Source organism: Periplaneta americana, chromosome 12 (assembly GCF_040183065.1).
Source record: "Periplaneta americana isolate PAMFEO1 chromosome 12, P.americana_PAMFEO1_priV1, whole genome shotgun sequence".
NCBI lineage: Eukaryota > Metazoa > Arthropoda > Insecta > Blattodea > Blattidae > Periplaneta > Periplaneta americana.
In genome coordinates, this window is record NC_091128.1 from 21,236,305 (window position 1) to 21,243,638 (window position 7,334).

The window sequence follows — 7,334 nt, forward strand, 5'->3', positions numbered from 1 at the left end:
AACATTGAAGAGTACAGGGGAAAATAATCTAAGTCACAATGCTATTATGGATAATGTCATCTAAGTCAGTATATTACTTGTTAGAAATTTAATTTTTCAGTCGTTGACTTTACTACTTTATATATTTTGTTAGGTGTTAACCTTTACATAATAAATTGTGTGATGTATGAACGTTTTCGTTGACCATGTCAACATCATCAGATACACTCTGTCATTTTACATTATCAATACTCTCAATATTATCTACACAATTAACATACAATACATGTTTACTATCATATGAAGATAAAACCTATTAAAAAATTATATGAATTAGTTTTATAATGTTGAATTGTGGATACCCCAACTGTCAACAATTAAAATATACTTATATTATCATGGGTATATTCTTTTCAAATCATCACATATGAACGATAATATGAACGATATAATGATATGAGGCTAAAAGTAAGATAAAGTATAAAAATGAGCTAACTCTATTTAATGCTTTACTATGCATGTGAGGATTTGCAAATTACAATATTTTGTTACAAGGTATTCACTTTTCCATATCATAGTATAAAATTCTGGCCTGTTATAACTGCCTATATTTTGTAGATCTTGGTGTTATTGTTTATGCCAATATGTTGGGTTTAAACTGTTTATAGTTAATCAGATGATGGGCGTATGTTCTGTTGTTGTTCATGTTACACTGAAAAATAATCAAAGTCGTAGGTAGTTAATCTAATTTTGAAACTGATGGATTTGATTTTAATATTTGTAATGTATTAAATGAAGCTTACGGATAATTATTCAATGTAGTAGTGATGTTGTAGAAGTTTATTTAACATGGTGTGAATCGAAAGTCTGAAATCGCTGAAAGAAATTAAGTGTTGAAAATTAATGTTAGCTTAGTTAAAACAAATGGTGCAATTTGTTATATAAATTTGATTGAAAGTCCAGTTTCAATTAATGTTGAAAAAATGGGATGGCTACGAAGTACACTAAATAAAATGTAAATGTCGGTAATAAATTCTAACTTTGCTAGAGCAAGTCGGAAATATTTAATTATATTAACTACATACATTGAACAATACTCACTAGTTGTGGAAGTGTTTTCTGTGGATGTTGGTCGTGTACTGGTTAAGTGGAGACTGTGTACCTGTGTTTAACATAGTTTAAGTAAGAAGCGAATAGTGCGCGCATGAATACACCGCATCACATGCTGTATAGTGTGTTTTGTAAATTGGGTAATGCCAAATATATTGGGCAAACAAAACGGAATTTTAAAACATGATACAAAGAGCACATCTCCGATTTTAAACACAACAGAACAAAATCTAAATATGCATCCCATCTCATTCAATATGGACATGATCTTGGATCAATAAGTGATACCCTAACAATAATCAAAACATATAAAGATAATACACAAATAAACACGGCAGAAGAATATTATATTTCGAAATATTATAAAAAAGATAAATCATTGAATAATGAAAATTTACCCAATTTACAAAACACACTATACAGCATGTGATGCGGTGTATTCATGCGCGCACTATTTGCTTCTCACTTAAACTATGTTAAACACAGGTACACAGTCTCCACTTAACCAGTACACGACCAACATCCACAGAAAGTACTTCCACAACTAGTGAGTATTGTTCAATGTATGTAGTTAATATAATTAAATATTTCCGACTTGCTCTAGCTGCTGCCAAGAAGTCAAAAGGAGGATAGGAATGGCAAAGGAAGCTTTTAATAGAAAAAAGGAACATCTTCTACCGACTTATGGAAAAATAAATAAGGAAGAGACTAATATAGTGCTTTGTGTGGAGCGTGGCATTGTATGGAGCAGAAGCATGGGCATTACGACGAAGTGAAGAGAAACGAAAAGAAGTATTTGTAATGTGGGTATGGAGAAGAATGGAGAGTGTGAAATGGATAGACAGAGTAAGAAATAAAGCTGTCTTGGAATGATTAGATGAAGAAGGAATGGTGCTGAGATTGATCTGGAAGAAAAAGAGGAATTGGTTAGTTCACTGGCTGAGAATAAAGTGCTTACTAAAGGATACACTGGAATGATTGGTGAACGGGAGAAGAGAATAAGATATCAGATTATAGACGAGATTAAGATATAATTATGGATTATATGCGGAGACTAGGTGGAAGGCATAAAACAGAAAAATTGGAGAATGTCGGGTTATCAGTGAAAGGCCTGTCCTTGTGCAAAAAACTACGAATTAATGAATATATTTAATGTTCCAAGCACAAAACACACAATAAAATCAATACAAAAACAGCCATACAATGGAAAGGAAAAAGTAGTATCTGAACGAAAAGTGAACGAGTAACAACAACACGTTACAAATTTATAAATGGAACATATTTAATAATGTTCTGTGTTAAACTATTGGAACCTAAGCGGTACTATACCCTTCAGACCAGTTTCGGCATGGTTTCCGCTACTACCAAACTTTATTAAAAGATTTTGATATAAGAAGTTTTAACGTATCTTTAGTAATGTACGGTAGGAATGTTAGAAATATCTATCAAAAATAGATAGAAACGTAAAAGAAATCAAATTGAAATGAAATATACACAGAGTTTTGAGAAAAAGGAATTTGAGTTACCGTAATTTTAATATGGTGCAGTAATTCATAATTCAGTCAGTGACCATTTTCTTTTAACTATAATTTAAAAGACACATACATGAAATGATTACCTAGGCACAGATATATGGAGAAAAAATTTGACTTCATAGATTTCACTCACAAGGAATTTTCGATCATTATCATCACCATCATCTTCACCATAATATTCATCATTACCATTATCATCACGGAATGGGCCGATCTGCCAGCTCCGCTTCCCATAGGAATTGGTATACTTTGTTTGGTTCTAGTCTTGAAAAATGAAATTTTGTAATCCCAAAACGTTCTACCTATCTTCATTTCTAAGTCAGTGTTTTAAGTAAGATTATTAATTGAGACCCGGAATCCAAGAGGGGCTCAAGTCCATTACATCAAACTTTTGGAAAATTGAAAAAAAAAATGTTTGCTATTGCTACAAAAAAAAGCCTCTGACTAATTATTTTTTGGTTCGTAAGTACATCTCCATTACATATTTTCATATAACCATGGCAACAAGCTTCTTATAATTATTTTACATGAGAAATAAATTTTGAAAGTGATTAAATATTGGGCCTCTCTTGGATTCCGAGTCTGAATTACTTTCCTTACTTTCCTGTGAATGCACAAAATACAGTTATTACTTCTATATTAAAATCACTTTCAATATTATTTATCTATTTACGGATCCAAGCATATTAAAGAAGTATCAGAGAATTAAAGAGATATTCTAAGTAGCCCTATATGCTTAATACTTGTTAACATTGAAGAGTACAGGGGAAAATAATCTAAGTCACAATGCTATTATGGATAATGTCATCTAAGTCAGTATATTACTTGTTAGAAATTTAATTTTTCAGTCGTTGACTTTACTACTTTATATATTTTGTTAGGTGTTAACCTTTACATAATAAATTGTGTGATGTATGAACGTTTTCGTTGACCATGTCAACATCATCAGATACACTCTGTCATTTTACATTATCAATACTCTCAATATTATCTACACAATTAACATACAATACATGTTTACTATCATATGAAGATAAAACCTATTAAAAAATTATATGAATTAGTTTTATAATGTTGAATTGTGGATACCCCAACTGTCAACAATTAAAATATACTTATATTATCATGGGTATATTCTTTTCAAATCATCACATATGAACGATAATATGAACGATATAATGATATGAGGCTAAAAGTAAGATAAAGTATAAAAATGAGCTAACTCTATTTAATGCTTTACTATGCATGTGAGGATTTGCAAATTACAATATTTTGTTACAAGGTATTCACTTTTCCATATCATAGTATAAAATTCTGGCCTGTTATAACTGCCTATATTTTGTAGATCTTGGTGTTATTGTTTATGCCAATATGTTGGGTTTAAACTGTTTATAGTTAATCAGATGATGGGCGTATGTTCTGTTGTTGTTCATGTTACACTGAAAAATAATCAAAGTCGTAGGTAGTTAATCTAATTTTGAAACTGATGGATTTGATTTTAATATTTGTAATGTATTAAATGAAGCTTACGGATAATTATTCAATGTAGTAGTGATGTTGTAGAAGTTTATTTAACATGGTGTGAATCGAAAGTCTGAAATCGCTGAAAGAAATTAAGTGTTGAAAATTAATGTTAGCTTAGTTAAAACAAATGGTGCAATTTGTTATATAAATTTGATTGAAAGTCCAGTTTCAATTAATGTTGAAAAAATGGGATGGCTACGAAGTACACTAAATAAAATGTAAATGTCGGTAATAAATTCTAACTTTGCTAGAGCAAGTCGGAAATATTTAATTATATTAACTACATACATTGAACAATACTCACTAGTTGTGGAAGTGTTTTCTGTGGATGTTGGTCGTGTACTGGTTAAGTGGAGACTGTGTACCTGTGTTTAACATAGTTTAAGTAAGAAGCGAATAGTGCGCGCATGAATACACCGCATCACATGCTGTATAGTGTGTTTTGTAAATTGGGTAATGCCAAATATATTGGGCAAACAAAACGGAATTTTAAAACATGATACAAAGAGCACATCTCCGATTTTAAACACAACAGAACAAAATCTAAATATGCATCCCATCTCATTCAATATGGACATGATCTTGGATCAATAAGTGATACCCTAACAATAATCAAAACATATAAAGATAATACACAAATAAACACGGCAGAAGAATATTATATTTCGAAATATTATAAAAAAGATAAATCATTGATTAATGAAAATTTACCCAATTTACAAAACACACTATACAGCATGTGATGCGGTGTATTCATGCGCGCACTATTTGCTTCTTACTTAAACTATGTTAAACACAGGTACACAGTCTCCACTTAACCAGTACACGACCAACATCCACAGAAAACACTTCCACAACTAGTGAGTATTGTTCAATGTATGTAGTTAATATAATTAAATATTTCCGACTTGCTCTAGCAAAGTTAGAATTTATTACCGACATTTACATTTTATTTAGTGTACTTCGTAGCCATCCCATTTTTTCAACATTAATTGAAACTGGACTTTCAATCAAATTTATATAACAAATTGCACCATTTGTTTTAACTAAGCTAACATTAATTTTCAACACTTAATTTCTTTCAGCGATTTCAGACTTTCGATTCATACCATGTTAAATAAACTTCTACAACATCACCACTACATTGAATAATTATCCGTAAGCTTCATTTAATACATTACAAATACTAAAATCAAATCCATCAGTTTCAAAATTAGATTAACTACCTACGACTTTGATTATTTTTCAGTGTAACATGAACAACAACAGAACATACGCCCATCATCTGATTAACTATAAACAGTTTAAACCCAACATATTGGCATAAACAATAACACCAAGATCTACAAAATATAGGCAGTTATAACAGGCCAGAATTTTATACTATGATATGGAAAAGTGAATACCTTGTAACAAAATATTGTAATTTGCAAATCCTCACATGCATAGTAAAGCATTAAATGGAGTTAGCTCATCATTTTTATACTTTATCTTACTTTTAGCCTCATATCATTACATCGTTCATATTATCGTTCACATGTGATGATTTGAAAACAATATACCCATGATAATATAAGTATATTTTAATTGTTGACAGTTGGGGTATCCACAATTCAACATTATAAAACTAATTCATATAATTTTTTAATAGGTTTTATCTTCATATGACAGTAAACATGTATTGTATGTGAATTGTGTAGATAACATTGAGAGTATTGATATTGTAAAATGACAGAGTGTATCTGATGATGTTGACATGGTCAACGAAAACGTTCATACATCACACAATTTATTATGTAAAGGTTAACACCTAACAAAATATATAAAGTAGTAAAGTCAACGACTGAAAAATTAAATTTCTAACATATTCACAGACTTTTCTGAAAATTACGCAAAATGAATTGCAAAAAAAAAAAAAAATAGTATATTACTGCAAAATTTAGTGTTTTTTCTTATCAAAACTGGTGAAGGAAACAGCAATAAATTTTGCAGGAATATACTGAATTAGAAGATAATATCACCCTTAAGAACATTGTGACTTAGATTGTTTTTCTCCTTTACTTTTCAGATACTATACTGTGAAATCAGAATGATAAGGGAGAATGCAATGTTAACTCTCATTTTTATATATTTGTAGAAAAGTGAATAGATACAATGAAGAACATACACTAAACGTAGCGGTAGAAATAATTCACCATAATGCTTAACAGTGCAAAAATTATTGAGTTGTTTCTATGAGATCCCTTAGTATCAAATAGTGTTCAACATTTCTATATGAATATCTCCATTTCTTCTCAATGTGTATTACTATTATATTACCCATTACCTTTCAATTTGTAAAATTAACGTACATTCTTTTGTAAAAATTTAACCTCGAATAAGTCACAGTCCTTTAGAACTACAGCTGGCGGATCTTTAAAGAATGAGCAAACCAATATTTTGGTGCCCTGTCTAGTTTTAAAAGAATTTGTACCAAGAGGACGACTTTTACGAAGGTAATTTTCTTCTGTACATATAGAACAAAAAATTCTTTACAAAAAATTGACGGTTTTTTTTGTTATATATTTCCGAAACATTTGGAGTTAATCTTGAGAATAGTTTTGTCCTGATATTTTTAATAGTAACACAATTTTTAAATTCCAAGCATAATTCCGTAAGCAGCAATACATATAATAAAAATAAAGTCCCTTTTCGTCTGTTTCCGTAACGAGTAACTTCGCACATCAGGCATCTTCTAATAAAATATATAATGTCCTGTGCATCATAATATATCTACTTATAAATGTTGAATATGATATTATCAATTCAATATTTTAGAAGAAATGACCGTCGTAGTTAATGGAGTCAGACGGCTTGCGAACAAAACTTTTCCGCATGAAAGATAATGGAAATATAATATATTTCCGTGAACTTTTGAAATTGATTTATTTCTGCATATATTGAGGAAATTAAAGGGAAGGGAATGCAAGACTAACAAAAAAAAATATATGTTTTGAAAGCGGTGCAGATGTAGGCCTGTATTAAATTCAACATTATATTGTATGGAATGTTTCGAATTGACTGAACTATTGTTGGAATAATTATGATGAAGAATATACGAGTAATTTTAATTTTAATTCACATTTGCAGAGAACAGACATGAATGATTGTTATGACGAAACATAAGAATAAAGAAAAGAGTCATTA

General features: G+C 30.1%; 1 long non-coding RNA gene across 1 annotated transcript; it reads right to left on the reverse strand.

The window, feature by feature from the left end:
• Positions 1–307: 307 nt before the first annotated feature.
• On the reverse strand, positions 308–4,508 carry LOC138710019 (uncharacterized). The gene is made up of 3 exons (XR_011335020.1): positions 4,453–4,508; positions 4,155–4,227; positions 308–855 (listed from the first exon to the last, which is right to left on the reverse strand). It is a non-coding gene; the product is annotated as an uncharacterized lncRNA (long non-coding RNA).
• Positions 4,509–7,334: the final 2,826 nt, after the last annotated feature.